Genomic DNA, 16457 nt, shown 5'->3' with positions numbered 1-16457 from the left:
AATTAGCACATTCCCCACTAATTAATCATATATCATAAATAACTATATTTTAAAACTTACTTAGATTTGAAGTATTGGCAAAATGATACTGCCAAAACTAAAAATGGGAAAAAAACCAGATTTTTTAAAAATGTATACACATGCCACAATAATACACCACAATTAAATTAATACTTTTACTTAGTATAGTCTGCTGACTTTGCATCACATACCAGCTGACAAAGGTACAGACAAAAGTACATACAAAGGGCACTACACAAATAATATAATGTGAAGAGAGTAGGAGTGGCTTGTCCTTTTGCTAAATTATTTTTTAGTGGAGTAAGGAGGTGGTGAATGAATAAGTGGATGCTGTTGGTTTACACTTTCTTTCTCCCAACACGGCAGCGGGCCAAACAATTCTTTCTAATGTACATGCAACATATATAGCTAATTTAACTAGAAATGTAGAATGGTAGAGCATGCTACTACTAATTCAAAAGTCTTGAGTTCAGAACCATGGCTCATGTCCTTAAAAGGTCCACCCAGCTCTAATGGGTACCTGACTCAAATAATGAAAAGTAAAGGCACGATACACAGCACTGTGCATGCATGGTATCTGGCCTGACCCACTGAAAAGAGATTGTTTACATTATTGTTTTGAGTTTATATTTAACTCAATGCAACAAGCCAGCCGGTTGGTTGAGGCCAAGCCGGGGGGACGTTCTGACCGGGATTCAAACGGACGATTTGTAATATCGTCCCTCTTTTCTTTAGGGCCTAATATATTATTGGGATGGCTTGGTCTAGCGTTATAATTTTAATTAATAATTAAGTCTAGATCCTAAGTATAGAATAGTATATAGATTCTAGAAGCAGTTTAAGTAGTTAGTAGAGTAGTCAACTCTGTCTAAGACCTATGTTTATAACGGTGTCTGATACTGATAATGGAATCTTCTTTAAAAAAGGGGTGTTAGATTACTGATAGTTTTATTAGTTAAATGAGAAATACACACATGGCTGGCTAATGTCAATGCTAGCCCTGTCCCTAACCCAAACCCTGGTCCTACCTACCATTCGCCTAACCCTAATTTCTAACCTAAATAAATAATATTAAAATTAGCCAAGATTACAATATACTACTAACAACCCAACAACCCTTTTTTAAAAGATCAGAAGATTTCATTATCGGACACCGGTACCTATATATTACTATATAAGTTAATAACTGTCTTAAAGTTAATTTAATAACTAACCCTTGTTGTTGTGAATGTGATGAAATGTGATGTGTTGTTCCACCCCATGCGGATCATCTCAACGACAGAATCGTTGAGCCTCTCTCCGACTGTGTCGCTGAGAATAAAACCCTTTGGTGGTTTCTCAGTCAACACTGTCGTTGAAAATAAAACAATAATTAAACATGCTCTCCACAATTAGGAAAGCATAAACTGTAGGTGTTTTGAAGCTAATATTCCAGCCATTTTGTTTTGACGAGACCTAGTCCAGATCTAGACTAGATCTACTTGATCAACGATTTACACTGATGTAAAACCTACGTAAATCAAATCTACAAGATCAGGATTTATATTTAGATCTAGAAATCTACATTATTGACTAGAGAGAAAAAGTTAAAAGTATGCCTAGTGCGTCGAAAGTAAATGATAGAATCTAGATCTAGAAAATCTAGTAATTTTTCAGTAGTAGATCTAGTAGCACTAGTCTAGATTGACTAGATAGAAAGATAATTAATAATTATTTCTGTGGCATAGCTGTCCTTTAGGATCTACTCAATTTTAAATCTCTTCTATTTCAAATTGTTTGTAGATCTATATCTACAAGCTTAGGCTTAGGTCTAAAAATATACTAAAGCTACACAAGTACACATCATTCCTAAACTTAATGCCATTAAATGATTAATGGCTAAAATTCACTGAGCATTGTAGCACTTAAGACTTAAACGTAAGGCCTAAATACTAAATAAAATTATTACGTTAGCTTAATTTTTGTGACAGCTTTTCTCTTCTTTTTTGCCATGCTTAATTTAAGTCACTTTCATGTGCTGGTAGCTTAAAATAAAACTTGTTTAGGAAGTTTATTTCTTTCTCCCTTTCATAATGCTGCAAATATGAATAAGACGCTTATTATTATAATTAAATAGCTGCGATAAATAATCATTTGCATCTTTTTGGGGGTATTTCTTTTACATGAACTGTGAAATACGGTATCTCAAATTTTGCGCGTAACTCAAAGCGAAATATTACTCGCTCAACTGCTCGTATTTAAAAAATCTGGTATGTCGAGGCACTAGAATGTTGAGGTACCACAGGATCTACTATGAATGTATTGAAAGAAAACATAAATTAATTATAGATTAATAGGCAAATATAGTAATAAAGTATAGCTTTAGATTTTATTCAGCCTACTAATAAATAATTAAATAGGCCTAAAGTAGTACTAGATATTAGTTAAATCACTAGTATTGTGTAGGGTTATTTTTATTAAAAAAACAGATCACATCTTATACATTAAGGCGGGCTCAATAAAATAAAAATAATTTATTTAGGACCTAGGCCTATCTTTTGGAGATCTAAAATTCTAAATGAAAAATAAATTATTAATTAGACCAACAATAGGCATAGTATGCTAAATCTATTTTAGTATTTAAATTTAAGGCTCGGCCATCTACTAAAAATTTTATAAATGTCATAAAATGGCCTACTTAATTATAATTACTAATTACTATTAGGCCTAAGTTTAAACTAGAGATAGCCTATTATATTAGTAGAAAAAGTATTAGCCATAGTTAAGATGGTATAGCCTTATGTAAATTAATGTAATCAGTGTTAGATATTATGATATCGATCAAGCATTTATTATATAATATCGGAAAGGGGCCTAGCACTCTCTTAGTCATTAGTCTATTAGGTCTTACAAGTAGTTTAGCCTATTTATATATTATTATATAGGCTGTTATTTAAATTAGGCCAAAGGCTTATTAGGAAAAGGCTTAATAGGCTTTAGTTTTTAATTAGGCAACAAGGCAGAGGCTTAATGTTGCTTATAGATTTAATTTGAAATTTTTATGATATACGCTACTCTGCGACTATCACTATAGACTGCTATAGAGTATATTATAGCCTAGGCCTATCTAAATAAAATAATTCAACTCACTTAGCTTACTATAATTTTTAAAAATGTTTAGTTAAGTATTCAGCTCTCTATGTCAGCTAAGGCCCATAATTGTAATTATCCTACTGTTAGATCTATTAATTATTTTATGATTAGTAGGCCTAATTATAGGAATTAGGTCTGATACATTAAGTCCTATACATTGGTCGTAGAGTAATATTATTGGGCTAGTAATTATATACAATATCTATACAAGCCTACTTATCGTTAATTTGGAAGTCTTTGCATTGACCTTAGTTTTCAGATGTAGCAGCCTAATTTTTATCAGATTATACCATAAAATCAAAAGTAGACTTGTAGATCTTTTTAAAACAAGGCATGAAATATTAATTTAAATAATATAAATTAAACAAATAGCCTAAATAACAACTACACAAAGTTAAAGTCATAATAACTTTTTATAAAGGTATCTTGAATTTCAACTGGAGGTAGTTTTGATAAATATTAGTATTCTGAACATTAAAATAGGTAGACTTAACATAAATTTGTTCTGAAAACATATTTAGAAATTGGTTTTAAAAAATGAGGTTAGGATTGGGGTGATAACTAGTTGAGGATTAGATATGATATTCATTGTGTTTATCCATGTTGTAATTTCTCTTTTTCTTTTACAGGTTCATCCAGAAAAAAGGGAAGATCTGATTTTTACCAGTAATAAGACTACAGCATACTAAATGACACAAGATGTTCTTTCTCTATTACCTCTTACATTTGACATAAAAGTAGGAAAAGGTATGACAATTATTAATAAGCTGCTTTAAATTTTATAATTTGTTTTTTTTATAACTTAATTGTACCATTTTTATTTCCAATAATGATAAATATAATTTAGTGTCATTTATATTTTAAAATATTTATATTATACTAGATATAATTTACTTCTATAATATTACTATCCAGGTTTAACAGTCTATGCCTACAACATAGATCTCCAGGACTTAAAGTGCACAAAATGGCAATCAGTATATCACAAGTGTTATAACACATGCATCTAATCTGCTTCAGTGGCGAGAACTGGTTGAATCCTCTCAAACATTAATCAGGTAAGTTATCACAAGTTTGCTTTGGTTTATTTTGAACATGTTGATTGAGATAGATTTTTATTTGTATAAATATTGTATTTAAAAAATATTTTACCTAGTAAAACCAAGTCAGTGGTGATGATTGATACAATATCATTATGTATTTTTTTTAAATATTTGTTTTGCAAAATATGCTGATTTGCAGGAAGGATATATATATATATATATATATATATATATATATATATATATATATATATATATATATATATATATATATATATATATATATATATATATATATATATATATATATATATATATATATATATAAAACAGTATCATTTAGTGGTTTGTCTTACAAATTTGAATTATTTACTTAATCTGTCTTAACTGCTCAACAGGAACTAGGCATACCTAATGAGCGTCAAGCTGATACAGTAGATGTACATAAGAATTTTTACACAAGGTAAATATTGATAAATTTTAAGTTTTCTTTTTTTAAGGATACATGTAGTGTTTTGGGAGAAAGGAATTAAATTATTTAAATTAGGCCTAATAGTTTATTTCTCTAGCTTATGTTTCACTTAAAATAACTTCAATTTTTCCCCCTTTATCACTAAAGCAAAATTTTATAGATATCTATGCCATGATTCATCTCATTCAATCACTTTTTTCTTGTTTTGTTTTATGTATTAAACTAATTTAAACTAAAGATTATTTTTTTTTTGCTAATTTTATTATTTCAGATGGATGATTAAGAAAATCATTTTGTTTTGTTTCAGGAAGTGAAAAGTGATGTAAAAGGCAACTAATACTTCCATCTACCATAGTTAAACAAGAATCTGCAAATGGTGATAATTGCAATAATCCTGATATATTAATGTTTGGCTTTATAATTATATGCAATTGTCAGGTTTCATAAATAAATTATTTCTCAAAATTTGATGTATTTGGTTTTCTTACTTTGTACATAAGATGCAAGTGATTGAAAGCTGAAAAGGGTTGTATGTAGTTATAGTATTCCCAGCACAACTTGACATTAAAACAGCTGAAGCCCTTTAAAAAAAAAAAAAAAAAAAATAATCTAGGAATGCTATTTCTATTAGCTGAGCATATATTTGGAAAAGAACTTAATTGTTTACCAGAGAATACTGTGACCCAGTTTGTACTCCAGGCAAAAAGTGCCTATGGTTAATATTATTAAGTTAAAGAAAAGTATCAAACAAACAGGATAATATTAATAAGCAAGACCTCCACACTAGAGAAGTATGGAATGAGTGTTGCATGGAATTCAAATCAACTTTGATGTTGCTAATTGCTACACTGGCCATAATTGGCCTACATTGATTTTTGCTGAGGTAGGCAACTGTTTTTGTTTAACTTTAGATGTCGACTAAATAAAGAAGAAAACTGACACGCCAATACCAAAATCAAGAACTTGTAAAGTTCGTGGTTGCTAAACCGAGAAGTCCTGAGTTCAATCTCCCGTGTAGATGAGGCTCTATAGTTGGGCATAGCAACCTATCTTGGGGATACAACACTTGTTCTTGGATTGACAAAAGATAAGAAAAGAAATCCAGAAAGAAAAGCAGCTGAACGAAGAAGAAAAAGGCTGGATATATTCGGTATCAACTGTACAATTTTAACAGACACACATTTCAAACTACACATGTCACATGCATTTCAATGACAAAGTTCAGTGAAGCCATAATGTTGAGTGACTGAATGAAGAACGATATTGTTATTTCAAGCAAAGTTAAGGTTTATTGTCTTAAAGACATTGTCGTGGATTGATTTAGACTAAGACTTCCCTGTTAAATAAGCCGACAACGATGGCTCTTCTTATTTCTCGTCTTTGATGTTGCTTTCAAGAACTTGTATGAGATTAGATTACCTACATACATAAGGCTACAAAGTTTGGAATCTTGGCTTTCTAATAGTGGACCTGGCTACATGACATTACCCCCACCCCATCAATTATCCCCCCCCCGGAGGAGACCCCCCACCGTATTTACCCCCCGGGGCAATTACCCCTTGTCAATAACCCACCTGGAGAATCCCCCCCCCCCCCCCCCCCCCGGCCTCAAGTTATGATCCTAACTCAAACTCTATACCTATGTATTTCCTTAATCCTAATCGATAAAAAAATGACCAAACCCTAAGCATTCACCTCAGCCTAAAACTTAACACATAATCAAAACCAACTCTAGACTTAGGTTTCAGCCTAACCTTGACCATAACACTAACCCTAATCCTAGCCTTAATCCTAACCCTGATCATAACACTAACTCTAATTCTGAATCTAACCCTAGCCCTAACCTTAGCCCTAACGCTAACCCTAACCTTAGCCCGAACGCTAACCCTAACCCTAGCCCTAACGCTAACCCTAACCTTAGCACGAACGCTAGCCCTAGCCCAAACTCTAACTCTAGCCCTAACTCTAACCCTAGCCCTAACGCTAACCCTAACCCTAGCCGTAACCCTAACCATAATCTTAACCTTAGCCAGAACGCTAACCCTAACTCTAACCCTAGCCCTAACGCTAACCCAAACCCTAACCCTAGTCGTAACCCTAACCATAACCCTAACCCCAGCTGTACCTTAAGAGGTGTGTGCGTGGGGGGGGGGGGGGGAGATGTCCTCCTTGGCGGGGGGTAAATGACAAGGGGTAATTGCTTCAGGGGGGGAGAGAACTAATAATCTGTAAGTCCTACTATTCAATACATTTGGTTAACACAATGTCGTCACACATGTAAAACAAAATAAGCAGTGTTTTTATTATTTGTATCCTTAAAAAATGCAAAATAAATCCTACGCCATTAACTCAACCCTCTTTTTTCTCGTTACATATCGTCACATAAAGCCACCGCCCAAAATGATGGTGACGTCAATATACAATCATAAAGTGGTCACCCATTAACGAAGACTCACTCTTCAGACGATTTTGCACCCAACCCCCCTTCTCTAATTGTAACACATTTTCACAAAAAGCCAGATCTTGATCGCTTCCCCCCCCCCCCATTACTCTCTTTAAAAACACCACACCTCAACACAACCCCCTCCGCCGTTCCCATGAAACTGCATTTTTACTTTCTCGTATATACGAAGTATAGAGAAAGTCTTGTAATCGTGCAAAAAAAAAAATCGAGATTTTTTACAAATCTCGACGTTTTACACCTCACTGATACGGAAAAACATAATTTTGCAATCTTGTCCGTATGTCTGTGTGTGTGTCTGTGTGTAAACACGATTACTTGAGTACCGTTACAGCTAGGTTGATGAAATTTCATATATAAGTATTTTATCAAAATCGTAGATCCGTATAAACTTTTGAGTGATTTCCGATAACCGAAAGTGGTACTTTTTCTACTTTGAATTTTTCGAAAGCCTATACCTTGAGTACTATTTCAGATAGATAAATGAAATTTCACATGTCAGTAAAAGATCTAATTCTCCACCTTCTGTCCAATTTTGAGTAATTTCCGTTGACAGGAAGTACTAATTTACGCTATTTCCGATTTCTCAAAAAACGCACGTAAATTTAGAAAGTACTAATAATGTTACGCACTATTATGCACATCTTTATTTGACGTTCACTTGGTGTGCAATTCTTTTTTCTACGAGGTTTTATTCTATTTTAAAAAGTTTAAGTATTTAAAATGGATTAAAAATCATGTCTATATCCCGAGTTGCCATTCCCCGTAGTGTTATATTAGAATATTCGAGAAAGTTTAGGGCAGATCACTCCCGGTTTATTATAATATGTACTGACCTCGATAAACATTGAGTTAATAAATGAATTAATACCAAAAGCAATCTTTTAAAGCCCGAAATAACGGATGAAAGCAAAAATGTGTCGTCACACTTTCCGATCGTCCTTTCCCATAAATGAAAAAAAAGCCTGAACATACTAAAGGAGAGTATGGATGTTGATGGAGGATCCCAACGTTAAAAATTAAAGCAGCGCAAAATTTCAGGAATCCATGTTACATATTATTATTTTCCGTAGGTATAACAAAGGTATTTACACTGTGTTTTATATTTTACGAGCCGCTATCATACGCCGCTATTTAGTTGTTTCATTTTCTACTTTTCAGTAATTCATAATTTGTGAATTCGACAGTAACAATGCTGCCACTGAAAATATTTGCTTTAAAACACTATCAGTAGCTCGTTAAGGACGATAACCCCCCCCCCCTCCCCACCCTCCTTTCCCAAAAATCCTACCCCCCCTCCTCGTGAAAGCAGCCCCCTCTGAGTTACCTCCACTAAGTTTAAAATCGTTTCAAACTAAATTATCTGCCCCTAATAGCTGTCACTAAACCCGACTCTACGATTGTAAACATTTAGCTTGAACCACAGCTCACCAGACCATGTAGGGATGGGGGTGGTAGGGATAGAGAGAAAGAGAGGGGGCTGCTAGGGGCGCTTACAGCTTGGTGTTTTCTATGGTATCCATGAAGAGAATTATTTATATAGAAGAAATATATATTAAACCAGCGTACCCGTCCCGCGCGTTGCTGCGGTCTCAGAAGACAGACTGACGCAATATTTTAAGAGGATTCCATAATTACATTAGCAATCACGTATTTTTTTACGCTTGACATTGATTTGTAAATCTAAACAATTTAAATGTAATCAAAGCCGGTGTTATATTGCTTTCATCATAGTTGTTGAGGCGCAAATTCTACCGCACACAGTAGCCCATTGTATCCATAATGTATCGCACTCTTTAAAACGAACGTAGGCGCAATAGTGTTTATGAGGGACCCACACAGGGGCGCTAGACCACACGCCAGTGGTGCAGTAGACAAAAAATTTCCCTACTGTAGGGCGCTCTTTTAAAACTCATAGTGTTCCTCCCGAAGCCAGTGGCGCACCGGGTCAAACGAATTGTCATCGAATGTCGTGTGCCACAGGGTCAATATTGTAGAGTGCTCTTTAACACAACCTTAGGATATCCCAGGGCGCCAAATCGCATCCTGCCGGGGCGCCGGCAGACGCGCCTGATTCCATATAGTCAAAAATTATTGTTGCCCATCGTGTCTTTAGTGTATAAATTTAAAAAAAAAAAAACGAACGTAGGCGTCATAGTGTTCACATGGTAGCACGGGGCGCTTCGGGTTACGTAATATCCGGGGCGCCGGCGGCTGCGCCTGTTGTTGCTTTTTTACCTTAGCCCCCATGCAGTTTTATTATCGCCGCCCTGGATTTTCAGGCGCCAAGCCGTTTATTAACAAAAATCGCACCCTCCAGGGAAACGCCCATAATAAATTTTAATTTTTGTTTTCGCAGAAACCTTCTCGTGAGTGTTTTCATTAACTCTCGAAAGTTTAACGGCACTCAGATAAACGATGTCAAACAGCATCCGTTTTGTTTTTTACAAACTGTGTAGAGAAAAATTGCACCCTCCAGGAGCGCCGCCCTGTTAAAATAAAAAAAAAACCTCCCCTGAAGTTTTATGGCGAGCGGATGAACGGGATTAAACCGCTATCTACTTTTACGTATATATACCCTATATAGGGATCTATATATAGAATCGATATATTTATTGCTACATTTGGTGACTTCCCATTTTCCCCAATGGCGTCAAATTTTGCACATAATCCACCTATTAATTCATGTGAAAAAAAGCATTGTTTTCATCGTAAAATATTAGATTTTGGTATCAGCCTCTCTCCGGTCGTCGCTTAGCAAATCTGTTATCCAAAAATTCAACAAGCATGTATTTACCTGTACATTTTGCAGTTTGTGTCATCTCCCCTCACCCCCCCCCCTGGGTGATAGTTTTTAAACGTGCACAGTTAATTGTATATTTTTTTTTAAATCTGCAGTCAGTTATTAGTACAGTTAACTCTCATTAGTCATTTATTGAACTGGCAAAATGCTTACTTCTTCTATATATTTTGCTATTTTTCGCCATGGTGTCACCCCCGAAATTTTGCCACCTTGCGCAGTCCTCAGCCCCGCCCCCCAACCTTGTGACGCCTCTGGTTAGGGGTACTACTTGAGTACAGTAAATATGTATATGTATATATATATATATATATATATATATATATATATATATATATATATATATATATATATATATATATATATATATATATATATATATATATATATATATATATATATATATATATATATATATATCGGGGGAGGGTATAGCCCCTTGGCACACCTTGTACCTACGCCACTACATAATCATGTTCTTAAGATTATATAGCACATTCTATGTATAAATTCGATAAAAATAGCTATTACGTATTCTGCAATTTTATATTTGTAATAACATATTGTAAACGAAATGAGTCTTAAATTCGATTAAAAAATGGGCTTTTATATTATGTATTTTTTCTATTATGCAATCATATCATGTATTACTTGTTGTATAGCCTAGATTCTATAATAATATACTAATATATTCTATATTACATAATCCTATATTATATCGTTTAGTAATCTCTACCCTAATGTTTTCTGTACCGAATAATCAATATTCTGTAATTCTAAATTGTGTATAAATTAATCATACAATCTCTAAAATTAATCATAACTATGATCACAATTAAATTCAGCAATCCACTGTATTAATTTATATTGCTAAAAATAATTTAATTTTCAATTTTAAAGACAGAAGATACATTTTTTATAATATTAATTATTATTAGCTCTGTAAAATGAATTGTTGTTTAATTTTTCTTATATTAAATATTGTAAGCGATTAATTAATCGAAATGGTTTTATTCCGTTAGCTAGTTTTTACAGTTTATAACTATAATTAGAGTCTCAACGACAGAATCAAATGAGAAAAAATCTATAGCGTTATTATATACCGACACTGTTGATAAACAACTCAACGACAGTGTCGTTGAGAATAGTGTAGGATCGGCTGGTTGTTCTACTTGTTTGTTATTGTTTCCTACTTTTATTATACTCTAGCTCTAGCTGCTAGCTAGTGTCACTCTAGCAAACTTAAATCACAACTAAATGAGTAAATGTCAAATGAAAAAATGAGAAATATTCAAAATAATAGGCCTACCATTTAGAATTTAGCTTAGTTCTAGAATAGGGACACACTGAATTCACTAGTCTAGATCTATTCTTTTCTTTTGCTTATCATCTCGACTCAAGTCACATGATCAAAATAAAATGTCTATAAAAAGCATGTTTAAAAAGGGGGCGTTACTATGAATACAAAAAATATAGACAGCGATAGGCCAGCTTAGCGAGTTAAATGCGGGAAATGTGTATCTTGCTAGACATTTTTTTTACTGCAATCAAGAACGAGCATTCGGTTGAACTACCGCAGAACAGAGTTTCTTCCAGGCATCTCTTCGGGGGGCTCTGCCCCCCCCCCCAAACGAAATTTAATTTATATAGAAAATATATACTTTTAACAGTGTCCGCCCCCCCCCCCCCGAAGAGAAGTCTACATTTCCCCCAACCCCCCCCCCCCCGGAGCAAAATTGAGATTTTCAACACAAATGTCAAGGCAGTATTGCTCTATGGCTCGGAGGGTTACAAAGACAAATACTGATAGGCTAGAGTCGTTCATAAACAAATGCTTACGACATATACTTAAAATAAGATGGCCAGACAAAATATCAAACAAAGACCTGTGGCAAATTTTAAAGCAACAGCCAATAGAAAAATATATCAAGGCCCGTAATTTCAATTTGGCGCCCCTCGGGAGAAATTTTTTTTTATTTGCACCCCCGTCAAACTATTTATAATGCAAAAATGCAGCTAAAATGACATTTTAATTTGTTTTTACAACCCATTTTGGCGCCCCCTGAGGTCGGCGCCCGGGGACATATGTACCCCCCTGCCGCCCCCCCCCCCCCCCCCATAGCTACGCCTCTGCCCGTAAATGGGGATAGATCGGACACACGTTAAGAAGGGAAAAAGAAAATATTGCAAAACATGCTATGGACTGGAATCCCCAGGGAAAAAGGAAAGTGGGCCGGCCACAGAAAACATGGAAAAGAACGGTTGAGGAAGAGGCAAAAACAGCTGGGCTCACATGGGCACAGGTTAAGGGAGCAACCCAAAACCGAGTCCGCTGGAAATGTGTAGTTGCAGCCCTTTGCTCCACAGGGGCCACAAAGGAATGATGATGATGATTTTATCAAGATGACTTTCGACGAAAAGTTTACGTACTAATCAAAGCAAATATTGTTTTTCCGTCCAAGGGGGGAATAGCCAAGCCAGGATGACTGGCGAAATAATTGAGTACAGTCCCTTTATAAGGAACCTGGATTAGCCCGTCTCTATTAAATTTGACAAGGGGTCATCCATAAATGACGTCACGCTTTTTTTTGACGATTTTTACCTCCCCCCTCCCCTCCGTCACACATCGTCACAAAAAGCCAGACCCTCCCCCCCTAAATTACTTCACACCTCAGCCTATAACCCCCACCTCAAAATTGCAGTTGAATTTTTCTTAAAAAATCGATATTTTTCCAAAATCTTGTCTGAACTCTGTCAAATTAGAGTATTTTAATCGATTCCTATTTCAAATTATCAAAACAGTTTTCTAAAACGCAAAATAACGTCTAAATTTGTTTTCTAACATTGCTTTTTACTTTCTCGTATATACGAAGTAGCCTATAGAGAAAGTCTTGTAATCGTGCAAAAAAAAAATCAAGATTTTTACAAATCTCGACGTTTTACACCTCACTGATACGGAAAAACATAATTTTGCAATCTTGTCCGTCTGTCTGTGTGTCTGTCTGTCCGTGTGTAAACACGATAACTTGAGTACCGTTACAGCTAGGTTGATGAAATTTTTCATATATAAGTATTTTATCAAAATCGTAGATCCGTATCAACTTTTGAGCGATTTCCGATAACCGGAAGTGGTACTTTTCCTACTTTGAATTTTTCAAAAGCCTATAACTTGAGTACTATTTCAGATAGATAAATGAAATTTCACATGTAAGTAAAAGATCTAATTCTCTACCTTCTGTTATATTTTGAGTAATTTCCGTTGACTGGAAGTAGTACTTTACGCTACTTCCGATTTCTCAAAAAACTAATGTAAATTTTAAAAGTACTAATAATATTGCGCACTATTATGCGCTTTTTTATTTTACGTTCACTTGGTGTGCAATTAATTTGTCTACGAGATTTTATTCTATTTTTAAAACTTTAAGTATTTAAAATGGATTAAAAATTATGTCTATAGCCCGAGTTGCCATCCCCTGTAGTGTTATATAAGAATATTCGAGAAAGTTTAGGGTAGATCACTCCCGGTTTATTTATAATGCAAAAGTGTGAAGTCGCGCCATCTGAACCCCCCCCCCCCATCATCACACACCGTCACAAAATTACGGACCCCCCTCTCTCCCTACGTCATTTATGCACGACCCCCAAGTTAATAAAAAATCAATTAGCTAAAATTAACACATTTTTAAAATGCAACACTCTCCAGACCCTTTTGTGACCTAAGGCAGAATTTCCCATGGTAGAGTTTCATTTTGCATGATAGTATTATTAGTATGAGGCCATGTTGTTTGCTAGCGTCAGTCAAGTATGTTGAGATTTAATCCGATGGAATGTTTGGTTGTTTTTCCTTCCTAACTGTATCTCCAGTGGGGGGAAAGAGAGCACTTCAAACTTTGAAGGGGTATGGGTATATCTTTACTAAATAAATTTTTTTTTTCAGAAGCGATTGTTTTACTTTAAATAGTTTAAAAGTCCTTTGGAAGCATATTTAAGGAATTTTCACAAATAGGATGTTGTTATACAACAATTTAAATGAACTAGATTCTAGATCTATTCCATTTTTTTAAACATGTGATTTGTTTTGTAAGTAAATTATCACATGTAGCAAATATTATCTATTACCAGATCAGTATATAGGCCTATATGGTGACCTACTGAGGGAATTCTGCTTGCCCTTTTAAGTTTAAGGAACAATGTAATTTTACATGATCATTTTGTAATGAATTTTTTTTTCATTTAGACTTGGGCAACTATAGAGAGGGAACTACGGAAGAAACACCCAGAGAACTTCACAACTCGGCACAACTGTGCAAACCCCACTGGGTCAGCAGGGACCAAGGAAGCTCCAAAATATGTCACCTTATGGGGATACTTCAATAGAAAAGGAAGAATGTGTAAATCATGTCTCCAAAAGACTGGGGACCAAGGAAACTCCAAAATATGTCACCTTACTTTCTCCAAAAGACTTGGGACTGCTCTGTGAAGCTTACTATCCAATGAGAAGAAAAGAGGGGTGGCATTATGGAAGCTTGACACGATATTGTTTCACTAACTACACATTTTTACCTTGTATTTTGAGTTCAGCAATTTTCTTAGATGCCTAAGTCCTAATAAAAATTGTATTTCTACAGGCATAGATTGTAACCCTACAGATATACTATAAGAATGCAATCCTGAGTGAAAATTCTTCAACATCAGTGCTCAAGGATAAAAATCTGGGCAACTTTTTATCACTCGTCGACAGATGCTGAACCCAGACACCACCTCTGCCCAAAAGGAATCCAGTCGTGGTGTTTTTTTAAACAAACCAATAGCTTTGGGTGAAACTGTGACTAGCCACAGATCGAGCTTGAAATACCTGAATCAAACTGTGGCTAAATTTGTCAAGCTAATCTATGAAAGGCTGAATAATGAAAAACATTTGTCACGATGCCTGATGGGAATGACCCAGAAAGCCAATGAATATTTTCATTCAGTTGTGTGGACCTACTCTCCTAAATATATTTTGGTAGGTGCAAAGAGAGTGGCCATAGCCACAGCACTTGCAAATTTTAATAGACTTAGAGGGTCCAAAGGAATGATAGATTTTGTGAAGGCAGTAGCTATTCAAATAACATGCAGATTAGTGGGGTTAGGAGAGATAAACTTAGGGTTGTGAGGGTAGTATGAATTAGCTGAGGTGAAGCATTGGGAGGGCAAAAGAACTTAAAGATTGCACATTAGCATGGAGAAAGGTTTAGCAGTTGTAGAGTGGAGGGACATCTTTATTTAGCTGGGGGTGTGGATTAGGGTGGGTTTTTTTGTTTATCATTGATGAGTTTGGTAATGAATCAAAATATATTGCTCTCAAGCATATTTAACAATTAGTTGAATTAGATTTGTAAATCATCAATTGTAATAGATTGAAATAATTGTGAGGTCAAGGGAACTCACTCTTCTGTATTAGTATTATATTTATATTGTTATCTTGAGTGATGTCCCTTACATGTTGTTATGTATATAAGTCTCTCGCCACTTCTCACTTGCTCTCTCTTACCAACATGGCGTCTGTACATAATAAAGATTGTTAACAACCAACGCGGCTTCTCGTCAGTCATTACAATCCACCTCATTTGGCGACGAAGGATAAACATCTACTAGAAAGAGCACCTATTTACGCAAAAAAGAGGTTTGCTAGAGCTTATTAGCTAATTATTTCTAGAATTATGGCGCTGTATGGCCAAATAAAACAATTTGATGCGAATGATGAAATCATTCAAGATTACCTAGAGAGGTTAAGCTTTTACCTAGAAGCTAACGACGTGACGATAGAAGCCAAAAAGAGAGCTGTTTTGTTAACAGTCATAGGGCCTCAACAATTTAGGCTACTAAAAGACTTATGCGCACCAGCCAGTCTAAATACCAAGAGCTTTAACGAGCTGAGCAAATTGCTAACAGACCACCATGCGCCTACCCCATCAAAGTTTCTATGTCGAGCTAGATTTGACAGTAGGACTCGTCAACCAAACGAGTCAATATCAGAATATGTTGCTGCTTTACGTCATTTAAGTGAATTTTGTGAATTTGGAGACACGCTGTCTGACAGATTATGTGAAAAGTTTGTGACAGGTGTAAACAGCCCTGATATTCAAAGAAAGTTGCTGCTCGAGTCAGATCTAAAATTGGAAAAAGCAATACAACTTGCAACTTCAATCCAGCAGTCATCAGATGCGGCGAAATCTCTAACGCCTTCAGGGATCCATGCAATAAACAGCAGGTTAGTCAATAAACATCAACCCCATCAGAGCATTCCAACTTATGCTAAACAGCCTGCTCGTTCAAATCCTAGATCTAAATCTAGCAATAATTATCAAAAATGTCATCGATGCAAAGGTCCCCATGCATCTCATCGGTGCAAGTTCAAGTCTGCAACTTGTTATAAGTGCAGTAAGCAAGGTCACATTGCCAAGGCCTGCTTTGCAAAGTCTTCGTCTGTTGCTAAATCTAGCCAGTCAAGACAGTACCGCAACCAAAAGCAGCACTATGTTAACT

At 35.2% G+C, this 16457-nt stretch overlaps 1 protein-coding gene and 1 long non-coding RNA gene across 2 annotated transcripts in view; one reads left to right on the top strand and one right to left on the bottom strand.

The window, feature by feature from the left end:
- LOC131931998 (uncharacterized) overlaps window positions 1-11330 on the bottom strand; it is a 31254-nt gene extending 19924 nt beyond the window's left edge. Inside the window, exon 1 of the mRNA XM_059288846.1 lies at window positions 11239-11330. The gene's annotated coding sequence lies outside the window, so the exon portion shown is untranslated. The remainder of the gene's footprint in view (window positions 1-11238) is intronic.
- On the top strand, window positions 1467-5120 carry LOC131931999 (uncharacterized). The gene is made up of 5 exons (XR_009384426.1): window positions 1467-1633; window positions 3783-3900; window positions 4069-4211; window positions 4595-4659; window positions 4976-5120. It is a non-coding gene; the product is annotated as an uncharacterized LOC131931999 (long non-coding RNA).
- Window positions 11331-16457: the final 5127 nt, after the last annotated feature.

This window comes from Physella acuta, unplaced genomic scaffold (assembly GCF_028476545.2).
Source record: "Physella acuta isolate Inbredline_101_S28 unplaced genomic scaffold, ASM2847654v3 ptg002071l, whole genome shotgun sequence".
NCBI lineage: Eukaryota > Metazoa > Mollusca > Gastropoda > Physidae > Physella > Physella acuta.
This window is presented reverse-complemented; position numbering and strand designations above follow the sequence as displayed.